Source organism: Pseudophryne corroboree, chromosome 12 (assembly GCF_028390025.1).
Source record: "Pseudophryne corroboree isolate aPseCor3 chromosome 12, aPseCor3.hap2, whole genome shotgun sequence".
Taxonomy (NCBI): Eukaryota; Metazoa; Chordata; class Amphibia; order Anura; family Myobatrachidae; genus Pseudophryne; species Pseudophryne corroboree.
In genome coordinates this window covers 80,405,069-80,431,828 of record NC_086455.1, presented here as the reverse complement: position 1 = coordinate 80,431,828, position 26,760 = coordinate 80,405,069, and the positions used below count along the sequence as shown (strand labels likewise).

General features: G+C 46.4%; 1 long non-coding RNA gene across 1 annotated transcript in view; it reads left to right on the top strand.

The window, feature by feature from the left end:
• Positions 1-25,592, top strand: part of LOC134980249 (uncharacterized) — a 74,200-nt gene extending 48,608 nt beyond the window's left edge. The window contains exon 4 of the long non-coding RNA XR_010190362.1: positions 24,105-25,592. This is a non-coding gene — a long non-coding RNA (uncharacterized LOC134980249). The remainder of the gene's footprint in view (positions 1-24,104) is intronic.
• Positions 25,593-26,760: the final 1,168 nt, after the last annotated feature.

The following is a 26,760-nucleotide window of genomic DNA, read 5'->3' as shown; positions in this document are numbered from 1 at the left end:
AAGAAACTGAACAGGCATTCCAGACTTTGAGCAGCATTCTAATCATTTAGGCCAAGGAGATGACAAAAATGTAGGAGCCGAATCAAGTTGTGGGGTCCTAAAAAGACGTTTTGTGCACTGATGACAGGGTGGAAACATTGCCAGAGCTGAGAGAGAGGAAGACATGGGAAGAGATAGAGGGTAGAAATGGGAAGATAGAGAGGGAGACATGGGAAGAGAAAGAGGGAGACATGGGGCAGAGAGAGTGAGACACATGAGCGCGAGACAGACACGGGGAAGAGAAACAGACATGGCAGGGAGAGAGAGTGAGAGAGACATGAAAGAGAGAGAGAGACCAGGGAGAGAAACAGAGACAAGGGAGAGAGAGAGGAGACATGGGGAAATGAGAGAGAATCGTGGGAGAGAGAGAGAGATACTGTACATGCTAAAGAGTGAGATACACATAGAAGAGAGTGACAGACACATGGGAGGGAGAGAGACATGGGGGAGAGAGAGATTTGGAAGAGAGACAGATATGGGAAAGAGAGAGACATAGGTAAAGAAATAGAGACGTGGAAGAGAGACAGAGACATGGAGGAGAGAAAGAGAGATGTGGAAGAGAGACAGAGACATGGGAAAGAGAGACGTGGAAGAGAGACAGAGACATGGGGAAAGAAATTGAGATGTGGAAGAGAGACAGAGACATGGGAAAGAGAGAGACATGGAGTAATGAAATAGAGACATGGGAAAGCGTGAGACAAGGGTGAGATAAATAAACGAGATACAGAGACATGGGGGAGAGAATTAGAGATGTGGAAGAGAGACAGACATAGGGGGAAAGAAATAGAGATGTGGAAGAGAGACAGAGACATGGAGGAGAGAAAGAGAGATGTGGAAGAGAGACAGAGACATGGGGGAGAGAAAGAGATGTGGAAGAGCGACAGAGACATGGGAAAGAGAGAGACATGGAGCAATGAAATAGAGACATGGGAAAGCGTGAGACAAGAGTGAGATAAACAAGATACATGTACGAAATACAGAGACATGGGGGAGAGAATTAGAGATGTGGAAGAGAGACAGAGACATGGGAAAGCAAGATACATGGGGAAGAGAAGTAAAGACATAGAAGAGAGACAGAGAAATGTAGGTGCTGAATCAAGTCGTGGGGTCCTAATGAGATGTTCTGTGCACTGATGACAGGGTGGAAGCCATTGCCAGAGCTGAGAGAGAGGAAGAGATAGAGGGAAAATGGGAAGAGAGGGAGACATGGGAAGAGAAAGAGAGAGACATGGGGGGAGAGAGACATGGGTAAGAGAAACAGACATGAGAGTGAGAGAGACATGAGAGTTAGAGAGAGAGAGACCAGGGAGAGAAACGGAGACATGGGGGAGAGAAATAGAGACATGGAAAAGAGACAGAGACATGGGGAAAGAAACAGAGACATGGGGCAATGAAATAGAGACATGGGAAAGCGTGAGACATGGGTGAGATAAATAAAAACATATAAGAGAGACAGCGATGGAGGAGAGAATTAGAGATGTGGAAGAGAGACAGACATACGGGGAAAGGAATAAGGTCGTGGAAGAGAGACAGAGACATGGGAAAGCGAGAGACATGGGGCAGAGAAATAGAGACATGGGGAAAAGAAGTAGAGACATGGAAGAGAAAGAGAGACATGGTGAAAAGAAGTAGAGACGTGGGGGAGAGAAATCACGACAAAGGAAGGGAGATAGGGACATGCGGGTAGGGGAGAGAGACATGAAGGAGAGAGAGAGACATAGGGGAGAGAGACATGTGGGTAGGGGATAGAGGCATGGAGGAGAGAAAGACACAGACTTTCTCCCCCTATTAAAGAAGCCTTGTAATGCTGCAATCTAGTCAAAGCAACTGTCAAAAGTAAAATTATGGACTTGTCACCTGCCTTAGCTGCTTCTTGTAGTCCAGCCTGACTCCTGTCTGTGGCTTCTTTAATGCAGGGCGCTGTAGCTCCATCCAAATGGTCTTGTGCTCAATCAGTGTACTGTGCAGGAGCTTATTAGAGACTTTTTTTATTTATTGTCTTTTTAAATTAAGCCTTGCTTGAAGGAGCACAATATGAGACTGGCGCAGGGGAGCATATGATTCCTGGTCCAGGCCACCCCTGTTGGTACAGCACCTTATACTAATGTAAATGCACGGGAACTGAAACTGTTATACAATATTCGTACAGGAGTTTGGAGGGGTGGGTCTAGGAGAAAGAAATGCAGCTCATTGGTGGCTGGTCCTAGGGGTTGGACCTTCTACATAAACCCAGCAGAGGCTGAGTGTAGACTGAGACCTCCTGACATAAAAGAGAAGGTATCCGGACTCCAGGTCGACAACAAAAAGGTCGACACACCTTAGGTCTACGCCAGTTGGTCGACACACCTTATGTCGACATGGAAAAAGGTCGACATGAGTTTTTCACAATTTTTTTCTTTTTTGGAACCTTTTCATACTTAATGATCCACGTGGACTATGATTGGAACGGTAATCTGTGCCGAGCGAAGGCACCATGCCCGAAGCATGGCGAGCGAAGCGAGCCATGTGAGGGGATGCGGTGCACTAATTGGGGTTCCCGGTCACTCTACGAAGAAAACGACACCAAAAAAACATAAAAAACTCATGTCGACCTTTTCCATGTCGACCTTGTTCCGGTCGACCTTTTGCCCATGTCGACCTAAGGTGTGTCGACCAATTGGCGTCGACCTAAGGTGTGTCGACCTTTTTGTTGTCGACCTGGAGTCCCAGACCCAAAGAGAAAGTGAAACTGTGAGCATGCTGCACAGCGGGCATTATGTGTGGGAGATAGTGACTGATGTGGTGATAGGGACAGCACAGAAGCAGGCGGCTATCAGCATGCTCAAAAAGCCTTGCCCTCGTGCCCCCACATGCCGGCGCCCAGGGCACATGCCCTGCTTGCCCCACCCTCGTTACACCTCCGTATGACACTTGTATATCTGTATATGAATCTGTATATGAAGTGCTGCAATGTACAATGCCGCGTTTTTTTTCCAATACAAGTTCTTTTCTGCTCCATGGCCCTCATTCCGAGTTGATCGGTCGCAAGGCGAATTTAGCAGAGTTACACACGCTTAGTCTACGCCTACTGGGAGTGTATCTTAGCATCTTAAAAGTGCGAACGAAGTTTACGCAATATTGCGAACAAAAAAAACTTAGCAGTTTTAGAGTAGCTCCAGACTTACTCTGCCTGTGCGATCAGTTCAGTGCTTGTCGTTCCTGGTTTGACGTCACAAACACACCCAGCGTTCGCCCAGACACTCCCCCGTTTCTCCGGCCACTCCTGCGTTTTTTCCGGAAACGGTAGCGTTTTCAGCCACACGCCCATAAAACGCCGTGTTTCCGCCCAGTAACACCCATTTCCTGTCAATCACACTACGTTCGCCGGTGCGAACAAAAAGCCGTGAGTAAAAATCCTTTCTTCATAGCAGAATTACTTCGCGCAGTCGCAGTGCGAACATTGCGCATGCGCTCTAAGCTGATTTTCACTGCGATGCGAAAAAAAAGAACGAGCGAACGACTCGGAATGAGGGCCCATATACAGTACCAAGTCACACCCAATATACAAGTGTCATATACAGGTTGAGTATCTCTTATCCAAAATGCTTGGGACCAGAAGTATTTTGGATATTAGATTTTTCTGTATTTTGGAATAATTGCATATCTTAATGAGATATCATGGTGATGGTACCCAGGTCCAAGCACAGAATAACATTTATGTTTCATATACACCTTATACACACAGCCTGATGGTAATTTTAGCCAATATTTTCAATAACTTTGTGCATTAAACAAAGTGTGTACACATTCATACGATTCATTTATGTTTCATATACACCATATACTCACAGCCGAAAGATCATGTAATACAATATTTTTAATAACTTTGTGTATTAAACAAAGTTTGTGTACATTGATCCATCAGAAAACAAAGGTATCACTATCTCATTCTCACTCAAAAAATTCCGTATTTCGAAATATTTGGATATGGGATACTCAACCTGCATCACATTAATCAGCACAGTCTCCTTGTGCGTTTCAACTAAGACACACACACACACAAAAAAAAAAAGACGCGCAATGTTAGAGTTGCACAGTACATGGCAGTATTGAGACAGTATATTTAATTGACGTCGAAAGCTGCCGTCTGTCGAAAAGACGGCAGTTTTCGACTTTTTTTTTAAGGTTGGAAGGGGTTACAACCTATTCAATATTTTTAATAAGTTGAGGTATTCGACTTGTCGAAAAAGCACGTGGATCGTCGGAATAGCTGCTGATCCACGTGCTTGTGTCGAAAACGGTTTTGGCCCCCTTTTCGACCATCTCAGTCCGACATAAAAAAATGTCGGACTGATATGTTGGACCCTGAGGAGGAGAGGGGGGGTGAGCCTCAGGGAGACGGGGGACAGCCGCGGGCATATAGGGGAGATCAGCGCTACAGCCCAACGCTGCAGCAGGATGTCACACAGCCACGCCGCTCACGGCAGCTTTCACCCGGCTCCAGCAAGTGAGGTCATGCTTGCTGGAGCCGGGTGGACACTGCCGTGAGGTCGGGCGGTTGTGTGACATCCTCCTGCAGCGCTACTGTAGCGCTGATCTCCTCCGTCTGTCGGCAGCTCTCCCCGCAGCCCCCCCCCCTCCCCCATCCTCTCCTCCTCTGGGTCCCTCCTCTCAATTCGACTTGAAAAAGTCGAATTGAGATGAGATTGAATAGGGGTTGTCGGATCTATTCCGACAAATACATGTCGGAATGGATACGACGCTAATTGAATATACCCCTAAATGTATGAGGACGCATCGGTACATAAAAATAAACACGTGTATACAAATTTGCAACGAAGTAGCAACCATATAGAGAGTAGACATTCCAATACTATATGCAGGCCTCTTATAACTGGCTAAATCTAAACGTTTACATTTGTATAAAGTAAAAAAACAACTTGCCTACAAATGTCTGTAGACATATATAAATGCAAACATGTGTACACCAATTTGGAAGTAAGTAAATATATATATATATATATATATATATATATATATACACAAGAATGGTACCAAGTTGCGCTCGGGATATAAAAGCAGCACCTCTAGAAGAATCCCTCGTCAGCAAGGATTCACAAATACTAAATACACACAGAATCTGAGGGCGCTAGTAACTTATTACAGACAATCAATATAATTTAAAAATGTATTCTTAAAACACAATGTTATCTCTATTTCATATTTTCAAATAACATTATTAACATACAGGATGGATACAACATCAAAAAATTTCAATGTACACCAATTAGGTTTTTGCTCAAATACAGAACCCAATTCAGATATATACCAATCAGGTTTAATCAGATGTAGAACCCGACGCGTTTCGTCCCTTAGGACTTCCTCAGGGGTATTAGATCAACATAAGTCTGAGGCTAATAACTCCAGACGATATCCATATTAGTAAGATCAAGATAAGCCTACACCAATAATGGACCTAATGGACTCATAAACTGAAATCAGAGAGACAATTCCTTTGACTATTATTAACAGTCAAAAATTGGTGAAGTAGGTCTATAAACTTAAATCGGACCCATGTACTGTGTGTTTTACGTAACACTGGATAGATTATAATTTTTTTTTTGTTGTTGGCCTCAAATCATGTAGTTTGAGTGCTTCAATGCTGCCACCTCTCACAAAGTCCAGATGCACTGGACTTTGTGAGAGGTGGCAGCATTGAAGCACTCAAACTACATGATTTGAGGCCAACAACAAAATTTTTTTATTATCTATCCAGTGTTACGTAAAACACACAGTACATGGTTCCGATTTAAGTTTATAGAATTACTTCACCAATTTTTGACTGTTAATAATAGTCAAAGGAATTGTCGCTCTGATTTCAGTTTATGAGTCCATTAGGTCCATTATTGGTGTAGGCTTATCTTGATCTTACTAATATGGATATCGTCTGGAGTTATTAGCCTCAGACTTATGTTGATCTAATACCCCTGAGGAAGTCCTAAGGGACGAAACGCGTCGGGTTCTACATCTGATTAAACCTGATTGGTATATATCTGAATTGGGTTCTGTATTTGAGCAAAAACCTAATTGGTGTACATTGAAATTTTTTGATGTTGTATCCATCCTGTATGTTAATAATGTTATTTGAAAATATGAAATAGAGATAACATTGTGTTTTAAGAATAAATTTTTTAATTATATTGATTGTCTGTAATAAGTTACTAGCGCCCTCAGATTCTGTGTGTATATATATATATATATATATTTCTCTAACGTCCTAGTGGATGCTGGGGACTCCGTAAGGACCATGGGGAATAGCGGCTCCGCAGGAGACTGGGCACAGCTAAGAAAGAATTAGGACTACCTGGTGTGCACTGGCTCCTCCCACTATGACCCTCCTCCAGACTTCAGTTAGAATCCTGTGCCCGGCCGAGCTGGATGCACACTAGGGGCTCTCCTGAGCTCCTAGAAAGAAAGTATATGTTAGGTTTTTTATTTTACAGTGAGATCTGCTGGCAACAGACTCACTGCAGCGAGGGACTAAGGGGAGAAGAAGCGAACCTACCTAACTGGTGGTAGCTTGGGCTTCTTAGGCTACTGGACACCATTAGCTCCAGAGGGATCGACCGCATGGAACCGGCCATTGGTGTTCGGTCCCGGAGCCGCGCCGCCGGCCCCCTTACAGAGCCAGAAGCAAGAAGAAATCCGGAAAATCGGCGGCAGAAGACATCAGTCTTCACCAAGGTAGCGCACAGCACTGCAGCTGTGCGCCATTGCTCCTCATACACACTTCACACTCCGGTCACTGAGGGTGCAGGGCGCTGGGGGGGGGGCGCCCTGAGAAGCAATAAATACACCTTGGCTGGCAAATATATCACAATATATAGCCCCAGAGGCTATATATGTGATAAATACCCCTGCCAGAATCCATAAAAAAACGGGAGAAAAGTCAGCGAAAAAGGGGCGGAGCTATCTCCCTCAGCACACTGGCACCATTTTCTCTTCACAGTGCACCTGGAAGACAGCTCCCCAGGCTCTCCCCTGTAGTTTTCAGGCTCAAAGGGTTAAAAAGAGAGGGGGGGGCACAAAATTTAGGTGCAATATTGTTATACAAGCAGCTATTGGGGGAAAAAATCACTCAGTTATAGTGTTAATCCCTGCATTACATAGCGCTCTGGTGTGTGCTGGCATACTCTCTCTCTGTCTCCCCAAAGGACTTTGTGGGGTCCTGTCCTCAGTCAGAGCATTCCCTGTGTGTGTGCTGTGTGTCGGTACGGCTGTGTCGACATGTGGGATGAGGAAGGTTACGTGGAGGTGGAGCAGAGGCCGATAAATGGGATGTCGTCCCCTGTGGGGCCGACACCAGAGTGGATGGATAGGTGGAAGGTATTAAACGACAATGTCAACTCCTTACAAGGCTGGATGACGTAAAACAGCTGTGGGACAGCCGGCTTCTCAGCCCGCGCCTGCCCAGGCGTCTCAAAGGCCATCAGGGGCTCAAAAAAGCGCCCGTTACCTCAGATGGCAGACACAGATGTCGACACGGAGTCTGACTCCAGTGTCGACGAGATTGAGACATATACACAATCCACTAGGAACATCCGTTACATGATCTCGGCAATAAAAAATGTGTTACGCATTTCTGACATGAACCCAAGTACCACATAAAAGGGGTTTTATTTTTGGGGAGAAAAGCAGCCAGTGTTTTGTTCCCCCATCAGATGAATGAATGAAGTGTGTAAAGTAGCGTGGGTTCCCCCAATAAGAAACTGGTAATTTCTAAAAAGTTACTGATGGCGTGCCCTTTCCCGCCAGAGGATAGGTCACGTTGGGAGATATCCCTTATGGTGGATAAGGCGCTCACACGTTTGTCAAAAAAGGTGGCACTGCCGTCTTAGGATACGGCCACCTTGAAGGAGCCTGCTGATAAAAAGCAGGAGACTATCCTGAAGTCTGTATATACACACTCAGGTTATATACTGAGACCTGCAATCGCCTCAGCATAAATAGTGCTGCTGCAGCGTGGTCTGATACCCTGTCAGATAATATTAATACTCTAGGACAGGGAAAATAGTTTGCTAACATAGAGCATATTAAAGACGTTGTCTTATATATAAAGGATGCACAGAGGGATATTTGCCGGCTGGCATCCAGAATTAATGCAATGTCCATTCTGCCAGGAGGGTATTAGAAACCCGGCAGTGGACAGGTGATGCTGCCTATAAAAGGCGCATGGAGATTCTGAAACAAAAGAATGCCTGAGCGCTGACAAACAATAGATTCTGGGATATTAATAGATTAACCAGATCAAGGACTGCTGCTTCACTTAAGAGGTCACTGTTAACCCCCAAAAAGCAAAAAATCCAAAACTCCAAGAAATGAAGTGCTGTCCAGATCAATAAATTTTCAAAACACAAAACATTTATTTTACATTACATAACACACAAACAGCAACAGCTGGGAAGAAAAAAATTTTTTACCTCAGGTTTCCTCACAGCCTAAGAAAGCACCGTATTTTCAGGTACAGTCCTTTCGGCTTCAGAAAAGCAAGCGGGTAAAAGGCGCTTCCTTTCTGCACAGAGACAAGGGAAGAAGGAAAAAGCTGCACCAGCAGCCAGTTCCCAGGATCAAAAATCTTCCCCCGCCTCCTCTGAGTCCACCGCTTGACGTTGGGGCTCCACAGGTGGAGACAGGTGCGGTAGGGGCGCGTCTCGGGAACTTCAGGGACCAGTGGGTTTGCCCACAGGTGGATCCCTAGGTTCTGCAAATAGTATCACAGGGATACAGGCTGGAGTTCGAGGCGACTCCACCTCGCCGTTACCTCACCTCAGCCTTGCCTGCTGCCCTCGGAGAAAGGTAGTACTGGCGGCAATTCACAAGCTGCACTTCCAGCAGGTGAAATCTAGGTACCCCTCCTTCAACAAGGCCGGGGTTACTATTCCAAAATGTTGTGGTACCGAAACCAGACGGTTCGGTGAGACCCATTCTAAAATTGAAAGCCTTGAACACTTATATACGAAGGTTCAAGTTCGAAATGGAATCGCTCAGGGCGATTATTGCAAGCCTGGATGGTATCACTGGACATCAAGGATGCTTACCTGCATGTCCCTATTTACCCTTTTCACCAGGAGTACCTCAAAATTGTGGTACAGGATTGTCATTACCAATTCCAAACGTTGCCGTTGGTCTGTCCCCGGCACCGAGGTATTTACCAAGGTAATGGCCGAAATAATTATCCCGTACTTGGACGATCTCCTTATAAAGGCGAGGTCCAGGGAGCAGTTGTTCGGCGGAGTAGCACTATCTCGGGAAGTGCTACAACAGCACGGCTGAATTCTGAATATTCCAAAGTCGCAGCTGGTTCCTACGACGCGTCTACTGTTCCTGAATATGGTTCTGGACACAGAACAGGATAAAAAGGGTTTCTCCCGGAGGAGAAGTCCAAGGAGTTGTCGTCTCTAGACAGAGACCTCCTAATACGTATACAGGTGTCGGTGCATCAATGCACGCGAGCCCTGGGAAGGATGGTAGCTTCTTACGAAGAAATTCCATTCGCCAGGTCCCATTCAAGGATTTTCCAGTGGGATCTGTTGGACATGTGGTCCGGGTCGCATCTTCAGATGCATCGGCGGATAACCCTGTCTCCAAGGGCCAGGGTGTCGTTGTTGTGGTGGCTGCAGAGTGCTCATCTTCTAGGGGGCCGCAGATTCGGCATACAGGACTGGGTCCTGGTGACCACGGATGCCAGCCTTCGAGTCTGGGGGGCAGTCACACAGGGAAGAAACTTCCAAGGCTATGGACAAGTCAGGAGACTTCCCTACACATAAATATTCTGGAACTAAGGGCCATTTACAATGCCCTAAGTCAGGCTAGACCCCTGCTTCAACACCGGCCGGTGCTGATCCAGTCAGACAACATCACGGCGGTCGCTCATGTACACAACAGGGCGGCACAAGAAGCAGGATGGCGATGGCAGAAGCCACAAGGATTCTCCGATGGGCAGAAAATCATGTGTTAGCACTGTCAGCAGTGTTCATTCCCGGAGTGGACAACTGAGAAGCAGACTTTCTCAGAAGACACGACCTCCACCCGGGAGAGTGGGGACTTCATCCAGAAGTCTTCCAAATGATTGTACACCGTTGGGAAAGGCCACAGGTGGACATGATGGCGTCCCGCCTCAACTAAAAGTTACAAAGATATTGCGCCAGGTCAAGGACCCTCAGGCGATAGCTGTGGACGCTCTGGTAACACCGTGGGTGTACCAGTCGGGTATGTGTTCCCTTCTCTGCCTCTCTTACCCAGGGTAATGAGAATAATAAGAAGGAGAGGAGTAAGAACTATACTCATTGTTCCGGGTTGGCCAAGAAGAGCTTGGTAACCAGAACTCCAAGAAATGATCTCAGAGGACCTATGGCCTCTGCCGCTCAGACAGGACCTGCTGCAGCAGGGGGCCTGTCTGTTTCAAGACGTACCGCGGCTGCGTTGACGGCATGGCGGTTGAACGCCGGATCCTGAAGGAAAAGGGAATTCCGGAGGAAGTTATCCCTACGCTATTTAAAGCTAGGAAAGAAGTGAACGCTAACCATTATCACCGCATAGGGCGGAAATATGTTGCGTACTGTGAGGCCAGGAAGGCCCCAAAGGAGAAATTTCAGCTAGGTCGATTTCTGCACTTCCTACAGTCAGAGGTGACTATGGGCCTACAATTGGGTTTCATTAAGGTCCAGATTTCGGCTCTATCGATTTTCTTCCAAAATGGAACTGGCTTCACTGCCTGAAATTCAGACATTTGTCAAGGGAGTGCTGCATATTCAGCCTCCTTTTGTGCCTCCAGTGGCACCGTGGGACCTCAACGTGGTGTTGGGTTTCCTAAAGTCACTTTGGTTTGAGCCACTCAAACCGTGGATTTAAAATATCTCACGTGGAAAGTGGTCATGCTTTTGGCCTTGGCTTCGGCAAGGCGGGTGGCAGAATTGGCGGCTTTGTCATGCAAAAGCCCCTATTTGATTTTCCATATGGATAGGGCAGAATTGAGGACTAGTCCCCAGTTTCTTCCTAAGGTGGTATCAGCTTTTCACTTGAACCAACCTATCGTGGTGCCTGCGGCTACTAGGGACTTGGAGGACTCCAAGTTACTGGACGTAGTCAGGGCCTTGAAAATTTATGTTTCCAGGACGGCTGGAGTCAGGAAGACTGACTCGCTATTTATCCTGTATGCACCAAACAAGATGGGTGCTCCTGCTTCAAAGCAGACTATTGCTCGCTGGATTTGTAGCACAATTCAGCTTGCGCATTCTGTGGCTGGCCTGCCGCAGCCTAAATCTGTAAAAGCCCATTCCACGAGGAAAGTGGGCTCTTCTTGGGCGGCTGCCCGAGGGGTCTCGGCTTTACAACTTTGTCGAGCTGCTACTTGGTCAGGGGCAAACACATTTGCAAAATTCTACAAATTTGATACCCTGGCTGAGGAGGACCTTGAGTTCTCTCATTCGGTGCTGCAGAGTCATCCGCACTCTCCCGCCCGTTTGGGAGCTTTGGTATAATCCCCATGGTCCTTACGGAGTCCCCAGCATCCACTAGGACGTTAGAGAAAATAAGATTTTACTCACCGGTAAATCTATTTCTCGTAGTCCGTAGTGGATGCTGGGCGCCCGTCCCAAGTGCGGACTGTCTGCAATACTTGTATATAGTTATTGTTAACTAAAAGGGTTATTGTTGAGCCATCTGTTGAGAGGCTCTGTTATGTTCATACTGTTAACTGGGTATAATATCACGAGTTATACGGTGTGATTGGTGTGGCTGGTATGAGTCTTACCCGGGATTCAAAATCCTTTCCTTATTGTGTCAGCTCTTCCGGGCACAGTATCCTTACTGAAGTCTGGAGGAGGGTCATAGTGGGAGGAGCCAGTGCACACCAGGTAGTCCTAATTATTTCTTAGCTGTGCCCAGTCTCCTGCGGAGCCGCTATTCCCCATGGTCCTTACGGAGTCCCCAGCATCCACTACGGACTACGAGAAATAGATTTACCGGTGAGTAAAATCTTATTATATATAGATAGATAGATATAGAACAGACCAAGGCCGAAACTATGATTTTCGGCACCCAGGCAATGGAGTAATTTGTGGAGCATTACTGTGTTCTAGAAACTAAACCATTGAGAAACGCCATCTATGCTTCTCGATTTTCCCTGGAAATGCGTTCCTGCATACTTGGGAGCTGTGTGAGATAGGAATTCTGTAATTCTCTTTCGTTGTCAAAAAAGGCTGGAGTCGGGCGTTCTCCCGTGCCTGCTTTGCAGCATCCGATTCATGCAGCTGGTTGGCAGGAAGTGTCGTCATTGCACAAATTGCCTGCTCCATCTTGGATATTTTTGTCTTCAATACGGGAGCAGTGTAAACTAAACATGGAACATATCCAAATGATTACAAATGAGATAGCAGTGATGCCACTGATAGGTGCTTGAGGTCACCTCCCTCCTGCACACTAGCTTCACACTGTAACACATACGGTTTGAGTTTGGATTTAAGTAGACACGGACTGCCACATACCTCTCAAGTATGGAACTATGCCCCCTGTATTTGCGAACACAATCTTTTGCTGCCGCGGAACCTAGCTTATTCCGGGCCTCGTAAATGCCGGTAAATGCCTAACACCACGTCAGGCCTGACGTGGGACAATGAAATACCAGACTATCTAGTACGAAGGCCAGGCTCCCAAGATCATTGACAAATCATGAAATATGAAGTGCTCAACCTAGATAATGGGAACCTTCTTAAAATTGTTACCACCCAAATGTATTAACTGAATATGCGGAACTCCAAAAACGCTGAAACTAGCTGTACCCATAGCGGTATGAAGGAAGGTCACTGCATACCCTTGGAGCCTAACCACCGCACCATTTCGGCTCTTGCAATCACTGGTGCTCTCCCTGAGTCAATAACATTTGCCGCCCAGAATACACGGGAGTGACCTATAATGCATTGTACGCGGGGATCCCCTTGTACTAAAGAAGGAGAAGGAAAGGCAGTAACATAACATTAATAATGTGTTTGAACATGGGCATTACTAAAATGAGGATCAGCCAAAAGGAAATTGAACTATCTGCTTGCCATCTTGCTAAAGAAGCGTATACAACATGAGACACAGAAGGGAAGGCATGAAGTGGGGTGGGGGGGGGGGGGTGGATGGGTATAGGGTAACACAAGTGAACTCGGCTTGAGGCGAAATGATAAAAACCTGCTGGTGTCGTTATAGGTCCAGCTTGATTGAGTTGGAGTAGCGAATTAGACAAATTGGTCCGTCAGTTCAGGTCAAAATATTGAAGTCACTCAAGCACCCCATTGCCAACAATGGCGGGTTGCTAGGCCCGAGTAGGAAGGACAAGGGGGACCGACAAGACAGGACAAACGTAAACATGTACAAACCCAACAACCATAAACATGACAGTCGCAAATTAAAGCGAAGGTCTAATATGGTCCCACTCAGATAAGTATTGATTACTTACTTATTGTGTATTGATTGTTTTGGCTAGTTGGTTTTTATTCTCTTTATTGTATTTTCGAAAAGGTAATAGGGAGTTGAGTTCTCAAACAATGGGAGGGGCCGTGATTGAGAGTCTCACTCAGTGCGTGTCGTGCAAGATGTATGCGCACCTGGAGCAGCCGACCCAGGGTGAATACATACATATGCACGAGATGTGAGCGAACGGTGGCCCTGGAAGCACAGGTAACTGATCTAGAGCAGACTGTTACACGACTGAGGGATATTCACAATCTCGAGCGAAGTTTAGATAGAACGGTGGAGGAGTTGCAGCAGGGGTCACTGGTAGATGAGAAAAATCAGGTAGGCAGTTGAGTCACTGTTAGAAGGGAGAAAAAGAGGGGGAGGCACGACATCTCGGATCTATCAAACCCCAACAAATTTGCCCGGTTGGATGAAGATTCGGTGGATGATAGCGACAAAATGACGGACCCGGAGGAGAGTGCTCCCTCTAGCAACCGGAGGAGAGGTCCCTCTGGCTCAGATGGGATGAAAGCTAGAAAGGCGCCCAGGCAGATGGTGGTGGTAGGGGACTCTATCATTAGGAAGGCAGATAGGGCAATCTGCTACTGGGACCGTGATCGCCATACGGTCTGTTGTCTCCCGGGTGCTCGGGTACGGCACATCGCGTACCGGGTAGATAGATTGTTGGGAGGGGCTGGGAAAGGCCCGGCGGTCTTGGTACACGTTGGCACCAACGACAAAGTTAGTGGTAGGTGGGATGTCCTTAAGAAAGATTATAGGGACTTAGGCCAGAAACTAAAAAAAAGGACATCTAAGGTAATTTTCTCCGAAATATTACCAGTGCCACGCGCTAGCCCAGGGAGACAGAGGGAGATTAGGGAGGTAAATGTGTGGCTCAGAGACTGGTGTAGGAAAGAGGGGTTTGTGTTCTTGGAACACTGGGCGGACTTCTTAGTCAGGCGGCATCTTTTTTCTCGTGACGGATTGCACCTGAATGAGGAAGGGGCTGCGGTGCTGGGGGGTAGGATGGTTAATAGGTTGGAGGAGCTTTTAAACTAGGAGCCTGGGGGGAGGGTTTAGCTAGAAACTATGGGTCATGCAGCGAGTATAGTAGGGATGGTGGTAGTGAGATAAAAGGGGTTGGAGAAGGGGGGAGGGAAAGTGCAGCCGGTAAGGGTATTTACATGGGTTCTAATAAGGGTGTTAAGAAAGGTATTGCTAAAGCATTAAATAATAACAATTATGTGTCATCATTACAGCCTATAGAAAATGTTGTAAGGGACCTAAGGGAAAATACTTATGTCAGGGCGGTGAATTTAGGCAGGAACATTGGGTTGACCAAAGAGAAAAGTAAGGTGGGCAATACTAAGTACGGTGGGGTTGGAGAGGGAGCGAGAAGGACAGTCTGTATCAGTAACTCTACGGATGCACTAGTTAACCAGGATGGGAAATCTTTAGGAAAACAAACAAAGGAACCGATAAACTAAAATGTATGCTTGCAAACGCAAGAAGTCTAGCAGGTAACATGGGGGAATTGGAATTGTTAGCATCAAAGGCTGAGTATGACATTATAGGTATTACGGAAACATGGTGGGCCGACTCTCACGACTGGGTTGCTAACTTGGAGGGGTATTCTCTTTTCAGGAGGGACAGGGCTAACAAAAGAGGAGGAGGTGTATGTCTTTATGTTAAACCATCACTTAAACCATACCTAAAGGAGGTTATCTATGAGGAGACTGGCGATAATGTGGAGTCACTATGGGTTGAAATCTCAAGTGGGGGAATTGATGCAAAAAAACTAGTCATAGGCACGTGCTACAAACAGCCAGATATTAGCATAAATGAGGAAGAACAACTATTGCAGCAAATCAGAACGGCTGCGGGATTGGGGGTCATCCTTGTGATTGGGGATTTTAATTACCCGGATATAAACTGGAGTAACGATTCATGTGCTAAAGCGAGGGGCAGCAGGTTCTTAACTATGTTTAAGGATCACTACTTGTCTCAATTAGTCGAGGACCCAACTAGGGGTAAAACTACCCTGGATGTAGTAATTACTAATAATGTGGACATCATATCAAACACTAAAGTTGGGGAGACTTTGGGTAACAGTGATCACTATATTATCACATTCGACATCAGTTTCAGGAAACATAGCTACAGGGGTTCCACCAAAACTTTTAACTTTAGGAAGGCTAATTTCAGTATGCTTAGATGTGCACTTAACGACATAGAGTGGGAGGTTCTGTTTAATAACAAGAACACTTCGGAAATGTGGGATGTTTTAAAAGGGTTGCTGGATAGCAATATTCATAACTTTATTCCCATGGGCAGTAAACGCAGGAGTATTAAACTCAAACCGATGTGGCTTAACAAGAAGGTTAAGGGGTATATGCAATTCACGGCGAATCGCGGCAAATTATCGCCGTTTTTTAATTCGACACAATTCGACAGGTGAATTCCGGCAGGTGGCTGCCGGAATTCACCATATTCAATGAAAAACGGATTCGACAGTCCCGCGGGCGAAAAACGCCCGATTTGCCGGATTTTGCCGCGAATTAAAAAAACGGGAAAAACCCGAAAAAAAATGGTGTGGGGTCCCCCCTCCAAAGCATAACCAGCCTCGGGCTCTTCGAGCTGGTCCTGGTTCTAAAAATGCGGGGTAAAAATTGACAGGGGATCCCCCGTATTTTTAAAACCAGCACCGGGCTCTGCACCTGATGCTGGTGCAAAAAATACGGGGGACAAAAAGAGTAGGGGTCCCCCGTATTTTATACACCAGCATCGGGCTCCACTAGCTGGACAGATAATGCCACAGCCGGGGGTCACTTTTATACAGCGCCCTGCGGCCGTGGCATTAAATATCCAACTAGTCACCCCTGGCCGGGGTACCCTGGGGGAGTGGGGACCCCTTCAATCAAGGGCCCCCCCCCAGCCACCCAAGGGCCAGGGGTGAAGCCCGAGGCTGTCCCCCCCATCCAATGGCTGCGGATGGGAGGCTGATAGCCTTGAGTAAAATGACAAGAATATTGTTTTTTCCAGTAGTACTACAAGTCCCAGCAAGCCTCCCCCGCAAGCTGGTACTTGGAGAACCACAAGTACCAGCATGCGGGAGAAAAACGGGCCCGCTGGTACCTGTAGTACTACTGGAAAAAAAATACCCAAATAAAAACAGGACACACACACCTTGAGAGTAAAACTTTATTACACACCTGCCGACACACACATACTTACCTATGTTGACACGCCGACTGCCACAGTCTCCGACGATCCGGGGTACCTGTGAAAAAAATTATACTCACCTCAATCCAGTGTCCGGGAGATAATCCACGTACTTGTTAACAAAAAAAAACGAACACCCGTACCATGCCGGACTGAAAGGGGTCCCATGCTTACACATCAGACCCCATTCTCCGAATGCCGGGACACCACGTGACTCCTGTCACTGAGGTCCCTTCAGCCAATCAGGAAGCGCTAGTTCCGTGGCGCTCACCTGATTGGCTGTGCGCAGTCTGAGCTGTCAGACAGCGCATCGCAAAGCCTCTCCATTACTTGCAATGGTGGGAACTTTGCCGTCTGCGGGGGGTTACCCGCGGTCAGCCGCTGACCGGCGGGTGACCTCACCGCTAGCCGCAAAGTTCCCACCATTGAATATAATGGAGGGCGCTGTGCGATGCGCTGTCTGAGTTCAGACAGCGCACAGTCAATCAGGTGAGCGCAACGAAGTTGCGCTTCCTGATTGGCTTTAGAGACCTTTCTGTGACAGCTGTCACTGAGAGGTCTGTCTGCATTCGGGGATAGGGGTCCCATGTGTCAACATGGGACCCCTTTCAGTCCGTTGGTCGGGTGTCCGGTTTTTTATTTTGCCAAGTACGTGGATTTATCTCTGGACCATGGCTGAGGTGAGTATATTTATCTTTTATTTTCAGGTGCCCCTGGATTCTACTTGGAGAAGAGGACCGATGTCGGCGTGTGAACATAGGTAAGTATGTGTGTGTCGACGTATGAAATAAAGTTTTACTTTCACGGTGTCTGTCTCCTGTTTTTATTTGGGTATTTTTTTCCAGTACTACTACAGGTACCAGCGGGCCCGTTTTTCTCCCGCATGCTGGTACTTGTGGTTCTCCAAGTATCAGCTTGCGGGGGAGGCTTGCTGGGACTTGTAGTACTACTGGAAAAAACAATATTCTTGTCATTTTACTCAAGGCTATCAGCCTCCCATCCACAGCCATTGGATGGGGGGGACAGCCTCGGGCTTCACCCCTGGCCCTTGGGTGGCTGGGGGGGGGACCCCTTGATTGAAGGGGTCCCCACTCCCCCAGGGTACCCCGGCCAGGGGTGACTAGTTGGATATTTAATGCCACGGCCGCAGGGCACTGTATAAAAGTGACCCCCGGCTGTGGCATTATCTGTCCAGCTAGTGGAGCCCGATGCTGGTGTGAAAAATACGGGGGACCTCTACTCTTTTTGTCCCCCGTATTTTTTGCACCAGCATCAGGCGCAGAGCCCGGTGCTGGTTTTAAAAATACGGGGGATCCCCTGTCAAATTTTTCCCCGCATTTTTAGAACCAGGACCAGCTCGAAGAGCCCGAGGCTGGTTATGCTTTGGAGGGGGGACCCCACGCCATTTTTTTCAGGGATTTTACCATTCCATCCAAAAAAAATAAAAAAATAAAAATATTATTTTTAAAAATATATAAATAATACTTGTGCCTCCAAAAAAGACAAACCAAGTACCTAATCCCTTCTAATATAAATAGATATGATATTACCAAGAAAAAAAACCTCAAAAAAAACATGTTTTAATTTTTTTTTATTAGTTTCACCATCCAAAGTGTGGCGGATTGAAAATGACGAATTTACTGTCTAAAAGCACTGTTGTCGAATTTCCAAACTTCCATTGAATAGACTTTGGTCGAATTGCAGCATGTGTATCATTGCAAAAAAGTCGAATTTGTCAAAAGTCGAATTTCAAAAAGTCGAATTTTGAAAGTCCGTTTTTTTGTCGGAAAGTACTGAATTGCATTGTCGAATTTTTTTTTTTTTTTTGGCGAAAAAATCCCGAAATTCGACAATTTCGGGAATTCGACCGCAATTGCATATACCCCTAAGGCAGAAATGGATAAAAAAAGCGGGCTTTCAAAGCATTTAAATCTAATGGAAAGGAGGAGTCTTTCAAGTATTACAAGGAGTGTAATAAGAAAAGAAAAAAAGCAATAAGAGCAGCTAAAATGGAAATTGAAAAGCAAATCGCTATAGAGAGTAAAACCAATCCTAAAAAGTTTTTAAATACATAAACGGTAAAAGGTTAAAAAAGGAGAATATAGGTCCATTAAAAGATGAATTAGGAGAATTGATAAATGATGATGAAATAAAAGCGGAAATACTGAACAAATTCTTTTCATCAGTATTCACCAGTGAAGAACTGATGGTGGGAGTAGAGCATAACAACTGTGACAGTAATGATTCATGGTTAGATACTTGTTTAAACGAAGAAGTAGTCCAGGAGAGACTAAGCAAAATTAAGATTTCGCTTAAAAATTAAGATTAATAAATCACCTGGTCCTGATGGACTTCACCTGAGGGTTCTTATGGAGCTTAGTTCACGACTAGCACGACCCCTATACTTGATTTTCAATAGTTCAATTAGATCAGGCATGGTACCGAAGGATTGGCGTATAGCTGAGGTAGTGCCATTATTTAAAAAGGGATCCAAAATCTTCTGGGAAACTACAGACCAGTTAGTTTAACATCTATAGTGGGGAAAATATTAGAAGGAATTCTAAGGGACGGCATACAGGAGTATCTACAGTCCGCTAGGATTATTAGCAAGAACCAGCATGGTTTTGTGAGGGACAGGTCATGTCAGACTAACTTAATTAGCTTCTATGAGGAAGTGAGCAATAATCTTGATCAAGGAAAGGCTGTGGATGTGGTCTTCCTAGATTTTGCGAAAGCCTTCGATACAGTTCCTCACAGGAGACTGATGATCAAATTAAAGGAGATTGGCCTAGGAAAAACTATTTGCACATGGATAAGCAACTGGTTGGATAGCAGGGTACAGCGAGTAGTGGCCAACGGGAAGTCCTCAACCTGGTCCCCAGTAGTCAGCGGAATACAAGGGTCCGTACTCGGACCACTACTGTTCAACATATTTATCAATGACCTAGAAATAGGCCTGGAAAGCACAGTGTCAATCTTTGCAGATTATACTAAACTGTGTAAGGTAATTAATTCAGAATTGGATGTGGAGTTCTTGCTGAATGATCTATCTAAACTTGAACTCTGGGCGTCTAAATGGAAAATGAGGTTCAATACAGACAAGTGCAAGGTTATGCATTTTGGGACTAAAAACAAACTTGCATCCAACATATTAAATGGGGAACGCCTAGGGGAAACAGAGTTGGAAAAAGATTTGGGGGTATTCATTGATAATAAGCTTAATAACCATACACAATGTATGGGCAATTAGCCTCTATTCAACCTCAAATACTATGTTACTATGTTAATATGGCACTTGCAAGTGGTTGATTTATACCAACCCCAGGCCTTGATCTCCATAGTGGAACAACCTGCCGTAGTTGGCGAAAAGGCCACGCCAGTACTGAATGCATGTGTATCAGAATCCTTAGGTGAAAGGCAGATGCTTGTCATGCACCGCTTATTGACCACCCAAAATGGTATTTCACAAATGGAGCCCCTCTGGGAGTAGTTGCCCATACACGGGCCTCCCGGGGTCCGCAGCAAACGGAGGGGTCCTTGCCACCTTACAGAACCTAGGTAATTATAAAGCTTTTGGTGTGGTCGGGGAGGCCTTGAAGCTTGGTATATGAAGAAATCCCTGCTGAGCAAAGCGCGACGTAGGCGCTGGATCTGTCCGCTATGTACTGACTCGAAATAAAAGAAATCATGGCGCGATGCCAACTCTTAACTGTTTGTCTGTAACCGTGATTATATGCCTCCCACTCCCTGCCATGCCTGGTGAGATTAATGTAATGTTGTGGGTGTTAAACAAATGCTCGGCTAACCCTGCATGCTGGCTCGATTACCTGCCCAACCTAAGGTGAGGGGGGGGGGCTACACGTGCCCACCTGGCCGGAGTGAGGTGACAGGAACAAAAACTGGCCCTCTGGAAGCGAGATAGAGCTTCAACTACTATTATAAACCCCCGGCCCCTGACGTGCTTTAAAGGTAATGTAAAAAACGCAGGCACGTAAAGGCCAGCTGCACTAGCAGATGCAAGGCGAGTAGGGAAACTGCGCGCTGCTGATTGATGGCATGTGCTACCCCCAGGTTGTCGCATCTCTTAAGTATCTTGCGATTGTGCAACCTCCCCTCCCCCCCATACTTATAATAAGACCATGCTAGGGAAACGGTACTACAAGGAGCATACCCTTCGTAAACACCCTTTCTCTGACCAGTTACATTGCCCCACAGTGCCAGTTACATTGCCCCACAGTGCCAGTTACATTGCCCCACAGTGACAGTTACATTGCCCCACTGTGCCAGATACATGCCCCACTGTGCCAGATACATTGCCCCACAGTGCCAGATACATGCCCCACTGTGCCAGATACATTGCCCCACAGTGCCAGATACATGCCCCACAGTGCCAGTTACATTGCCCCACAGTGCCAGTTACATTGCCCCACAGTGCCAGATACATTCCCCCACTGTGCCAGATACATGCCCCACTGTGCCAGATACATGCCCCACTGTGCCAGATCAATGCCCCACTGTGCCAGATCAATGCCCCACTGTGCCAGATCCATGCCCCACTGTGCCAGATGCATGCCCCACTGTGCCAGATCCATGCCCCACTGTGCCCCACTGTGCCAGATACATGCCCCACTGTGCGGTGTGGTGCCCTGCCCCCCCCCCCCCCCTCCCTCCCTGGCACTCACCGCCTGTTGTTGTGTCTGTGAGGGGAGGAGAGCGCAGCGCCTCTCCTTCCCCTCACCGCTCCCGGTCTCCGGCGGCTGTGTGGCGCCGGTTCGCCAGCCAATCCTAGCTCGCGGACCGGCAGCCAATCAGCAGCTGGTCCGCAAGCTCTGATTGGCTAATGCCGGAGACCGGACACACGCAGCGCTGCTGGCAGAGCTGCTAGTACTCTGGTGGCGGTGAGGGGAGGGAGAGACGCTGCGCTCTCCTCCCCTCACATTTCGGCGTAATGGGGGCGAGTGGGGCATGATGCCCTGGCCGCCGCCCCCCTCTCCTGGGCCTGCCAAGGCGCCCAGGGCACGTGCCCCACTCGGCCTACCCTAGATACGCCTCTGGATGGTACGGGTCTTTACCGGCGATCCCGCCTGATAAGGTAGGTGCTGAATGAGATGGTATTTACTGTACCTGGAGTTTATGTTTAGGTCCTGCTCCCCCTGGTGACAACATAATTGAGGAACTGTTGGTCTGCAGAAAAAAAGGGGGGGGGGGGGCAGGCTATCGTGCACCCAGCTTGACTTCTGCTGCAGCTTTGTCTCTCACCACCTGCACAAGTTGCACACGACACCCAGATTCCGGGGCATTGTCCCCATACGAACAGGAGGTTGAAACCTGCGTGCCTTACTTGGAACCTGCTGGCCTGGCTTATGGGTGCTGTGAGAAGCTGTATGCCAAGTACAAGATGAAAGTACCTGATAAACCTCATGTGTTAATATGGGCGCGTCTGGAGATAGCAAGCTGCAAAAATTGCCAGAGCCCTGCCCGCTACTTATCATATGACTTAAATGCTTATACTCCAATGTCCCTCTTTACCCTGGCTTTGAAGGATTTATTATTTATTTTTTGTGTCGTAAATCAACGGGTACGCTATTCGCCTGTATGGATTTTTGTCCGTAAAACCTCCCTACAACACAACATACTGAGGTATTCTCGCAATGCACACCGGCTAACTCAGTGCCATTCTGCTACTGCCTCCTACGCCTACATGCGCGGTGACCCTGACTAGAGCGGTGCATGGCCTCGCGTTTAGCGTACCTGATCGCTCGTTTTCGCTCCTTATCCACACTGTCAGCATGTCACCCCAAATATGACAGAGCAAAAAGGCAAAGAGCAAGTCCCCAAAAGAGACCCACCTGCCGTTTTGGGTGCTTTGGTTGCGGTTGTGAATGCACCCAACCCTCTATCAGCGTCCACGTTCTGCTGACCATGGCTGGAACCTGAAAAAGACTGAAACACATCCTCCTCGACCTCTACGGCCTAGTGTATTAAAGAAGCATTTGCGCAGTCCGCGTGAGATGTAGCCACTGTCGCTATTGTTTGCTGCCTTAAAGCTATAGCGTGACCCTCTAAACAACTGATTGCTGGTCCGCGTCTGGGGCATTACTTCCACTTGATATTAAATATGGTCTATAGTGTAAAATTGTTTTATGTAAAAAAATAATGTGTGTAATAAAGTAAATTAAAGTTCAACTTACTGCTGGTACACTGGTGTCAGTCTATTCAGCGGGCTGTGTCCCTGCGGTGCTTGAACTTGCCTCCACTGCATCATCGATGGATTTGACAGAGTCCTTAATCACATCCAGCTAGTCAGTGTCACTAATTTCTGCAACATTGTTGAAGTTCATCGGTGGCGTCAGTGGGCTGCATTGGCTGTTGTCTGGTGTCATAATATAGCTACAGTACTCCGTTCTTGCAGCGCCACTCTTTCTGCGGTTGTGGTCATGTACCATATGATAATATTTACATAGCGTCTTCACCTTGTTCACAACCTGTTGCTGCGTCCGCTTTACATCCCTAGATGTATCTTAGCTATGTTGGAATACACTGTGGCATTTATCAGCGGATTTGCCTGTGGCATTTGCTTGCCAGTTATGTGCCTGCGGATCTCATCCTACCCCCTAACTGCCAGCAACTCCCGAATCTATTCTTCCAGTGTGCCATGCCGTGTGTGTTTGTGCAGCTCACTAATGACATCACCCGCCAGTACAAGTGCCCCATCTCAGCCAATCGGCATGTTTCAGCACAACGGGTCTCATCTTTCAGACAGCAGGCAACCCAGGTCAGACCCGGGAATAACTTTGGTAGCGACCAGGTTTGAACACCAGCAATTTCAACCCGGGTTGACCCCGTCACACAGAAAAAGGACCCAGGTTGACCTGGCTTGCCCCGGTAATTTGGGGTTTGTTCCTTCCCCCTCCCCTTCCCTCCCAGCACCCCTGCCGCTCCTTAAGGTGCATACACACTAGACGACATCGCTCTATGAGTGACGTCATCTAGTGTTTCCCCTCCCCGGCCGGGCGTCAGCCATACACACTGAGCAATATATGACCATTCATATCACTCAGTGACGTCAAGTTTCAGCTGGCCCGTGCAAGCATCTCCTGGACGACAGTGCCGCGCATCGGTCGTCATCACCGGCATACAAACTTGGCGAGAAAGTGAACGGCGTCGCTCTGAAAGGGTGAAAATGAGCAACGTTGTTCTTTTTATCGGCAAGTGTGTATGTACCTTTAGTGTCTCCCTATTGATTGGGGACATTTCTTTGTTTTATGTAACAGTGAAGTACAAAAATGTTTACATTTTGCTGTACTTAGTGTGTCTATTTAAATTGAAACATTTATATTAATGCAGTGTTGTGTGTTTTACAGCACCTGATATTACCTGAAGACCGGACCTGCATTCTTAAACTGTCACTTGAAAAGCTCCGGTTCCTGGAAGATCCTGAAATTTACCTGCGGAGATCCGTGTTGATCAATAACTTGCTAAAGAAGATCCACCTGGAAGCTGACAATGAAGACTATGAATACTACAAAGGCAGCCCTAGCAGCAGGAATATATATACGGATGCCAGAAAACGGGTGAAGCTCATGGTGAAAGGTTGTTGTTCTCAATCTCTGTATTATGAGCAGCTGCGTACATATCATATTGTGCCTTATGATGCGGAAGAAGTTATTTACCAAATAGGCTATTCTAACAGTCACGTGGCACAAAACTCTCAGCTGCTAATATACCGGATGAAAGACTGACAGCCAATAGTGGCGGCTTTTCCCAGTCAACAATGTGCTGAAGTGGAAAAAACTATAAAATGTGGCACCGCTTGCAAGTAATGCTATTGCAGATCAAAGATGCCGGATGAAATTAGTACATTCAAGCCGTATTTTTGGTCATGCGTGATTGTGCAAAATGGCATTGCTTTTCATGAAATGTATGCATATAATGCAGATGTGTCTATTACTATTGCAATTTCAGACTTTCCCAGGGGGACGCTAGGCATTGTATGAAAGAGTACTGCATTTTTAGCTGTTTTTACCAGTGGGTGTTTGTTTACTGTTAGAGTACACTGTAACCAGTTTTAGCTTTACTTTCCGCAAAGTGAAGATAGTTTTATCACCTGGCAGTGTTCTGAATGCTATGAGTCTGTATAAGCTGTTTACTGAATAAAAACAATTATCAGGTTAATAAGTTTAGATATAAGAATAATCACATTTAACTTGACTATTCTAATATGCCTCTATTTTCTTTTCTTCAAAAGAAAACCAGAAGATATTTTTGTAAAAAAACAAACAATAAAAACAAAAACATATTTCAAGAAATGAAGTGTTTGACCTCCATTGATCTAATGTACACTTAATAGATTTTAGTGCAGGAAACGCAACACGTCTTAATTGACTCTACTATAAAATTGATCTTTTTTTTCTTTTTTTTTATTCTGTTAAAATATTGAATATATTTTTCAACGTCCTTTATGTGACCTAGGTGTATAAAAGAATAATCTAAGAAAGAACTATTAATTGCCAAAGAAGAGATACAAACAAGATACCAAAGACATTTGGGATTTCAGCAACCATGAAAATAAAACCAGGGAATGTTAATAGTAGGGATACACATAAAAACGCATTAAGACACAGCTAGGAAGCATTGTTGTAATTCGTCTTGAAGAGCACTGCCAAACTTATTTGATTGCAGTTTGCATTGTTAGTGAATAAGGAACAAAACACGTGAGGTTTCAACTTGTACCAATGTTCATGTTGTAATGCTAAAATATATATACATTTTTGTTTTCAGGTTCATTTGTTGGCATATTCTTTCTGTACATGCTGACCTGGTGAAACTATTAAAATGATTTATGTCAAAAATTCTTAGTGATAATACTGATTCTAATGCAATATCTATACATATAATAAAACTGTAAGGGTTGTTTCTGTACACAGCAATTTTATTTGAAAATTAAGGCCCTCATTCCGAGTTGTTCGCTCACTAGCTGCTTTTAGCAGCATTGCACACACTAAGCCGCCGCCCTCTGGGAGTGTATCTTAGCTTAGCAGAATTGCGAACGAAAGATTAGCAGAATTGCAAATAGAAAATTCTTAGCAGTTTCTGAGTAGCTCCAGACTTACTCAGCCATTGCGATCAGTTCAGTCAGTTTCGTTCCTGGTTTGACGTCACAAACACACCCAGTGTTCGGCCAGAAACTCCCCCATTTCTCTGACGTCCTAGTGGATGCTGGGTACTCCGTAAGGACCATGGGGTATAGACAGGCTCCGCAGGAGACTGGGCACTCTTAAAAGAAAGATTAGGTACTATATCTGGTGTGCACTGGCTCCTCCCTCTATGCCCCTCCTCCAGACCTCAGTTAGTATCTGTGCCCGGCCAGAGCTGGATGGACCCTAGGGGCTCTCCTGAGCTTCCTAGAAAAGAAAGTATTTGTTAGGTTTTTTATTTTCAGTGAGATCTGCTGGCAACAGACTCACTGCTACATGGGACTGAGGGGAGAGAAGCGAACCTACCTGCTTGCAGCTAGCTTGGGCTTCTAAGGCTACTGGACACCATTAGCTCCAGAGGGATCGAACACAGGCCCAGTCCTCGGTCGTCCGGAGCCGCGCCGCCGTCCCCCTTGCAGAGCCAAAAGAACGAAGAGAAGTTGAAAATCGGCGGCTGAAGACTCCGGTCTTCATTAAGGTAGCGCACAGCACTGCAGCTGTGCACCATTGCTCCCTTAGCACACCACACACTCCGGTCACTGATGGGTGCAGGGCGCTGGGGGGCGCCCTGGGCAGCAATTAGATTACCTTACTTGGCGAAAAGCACATAATACAGTCTGATAAACTGTGTATGTGCATTAACCCCCGCCATTAAAGTACATAAAAGGACAGAAGCCCGCGCTGAGGGGGCCGGGCCTTCTTCCTCAGCACACCGGCGCCATTTTCTCTTCACAGCTCAGCTGGAAGGAAGCTCCCCAGGCTCTCCCCTGCAGTATCCTGGTACACAAAGGGTAAAAAAGAGGGGGGGGGGGGGGGCACATAA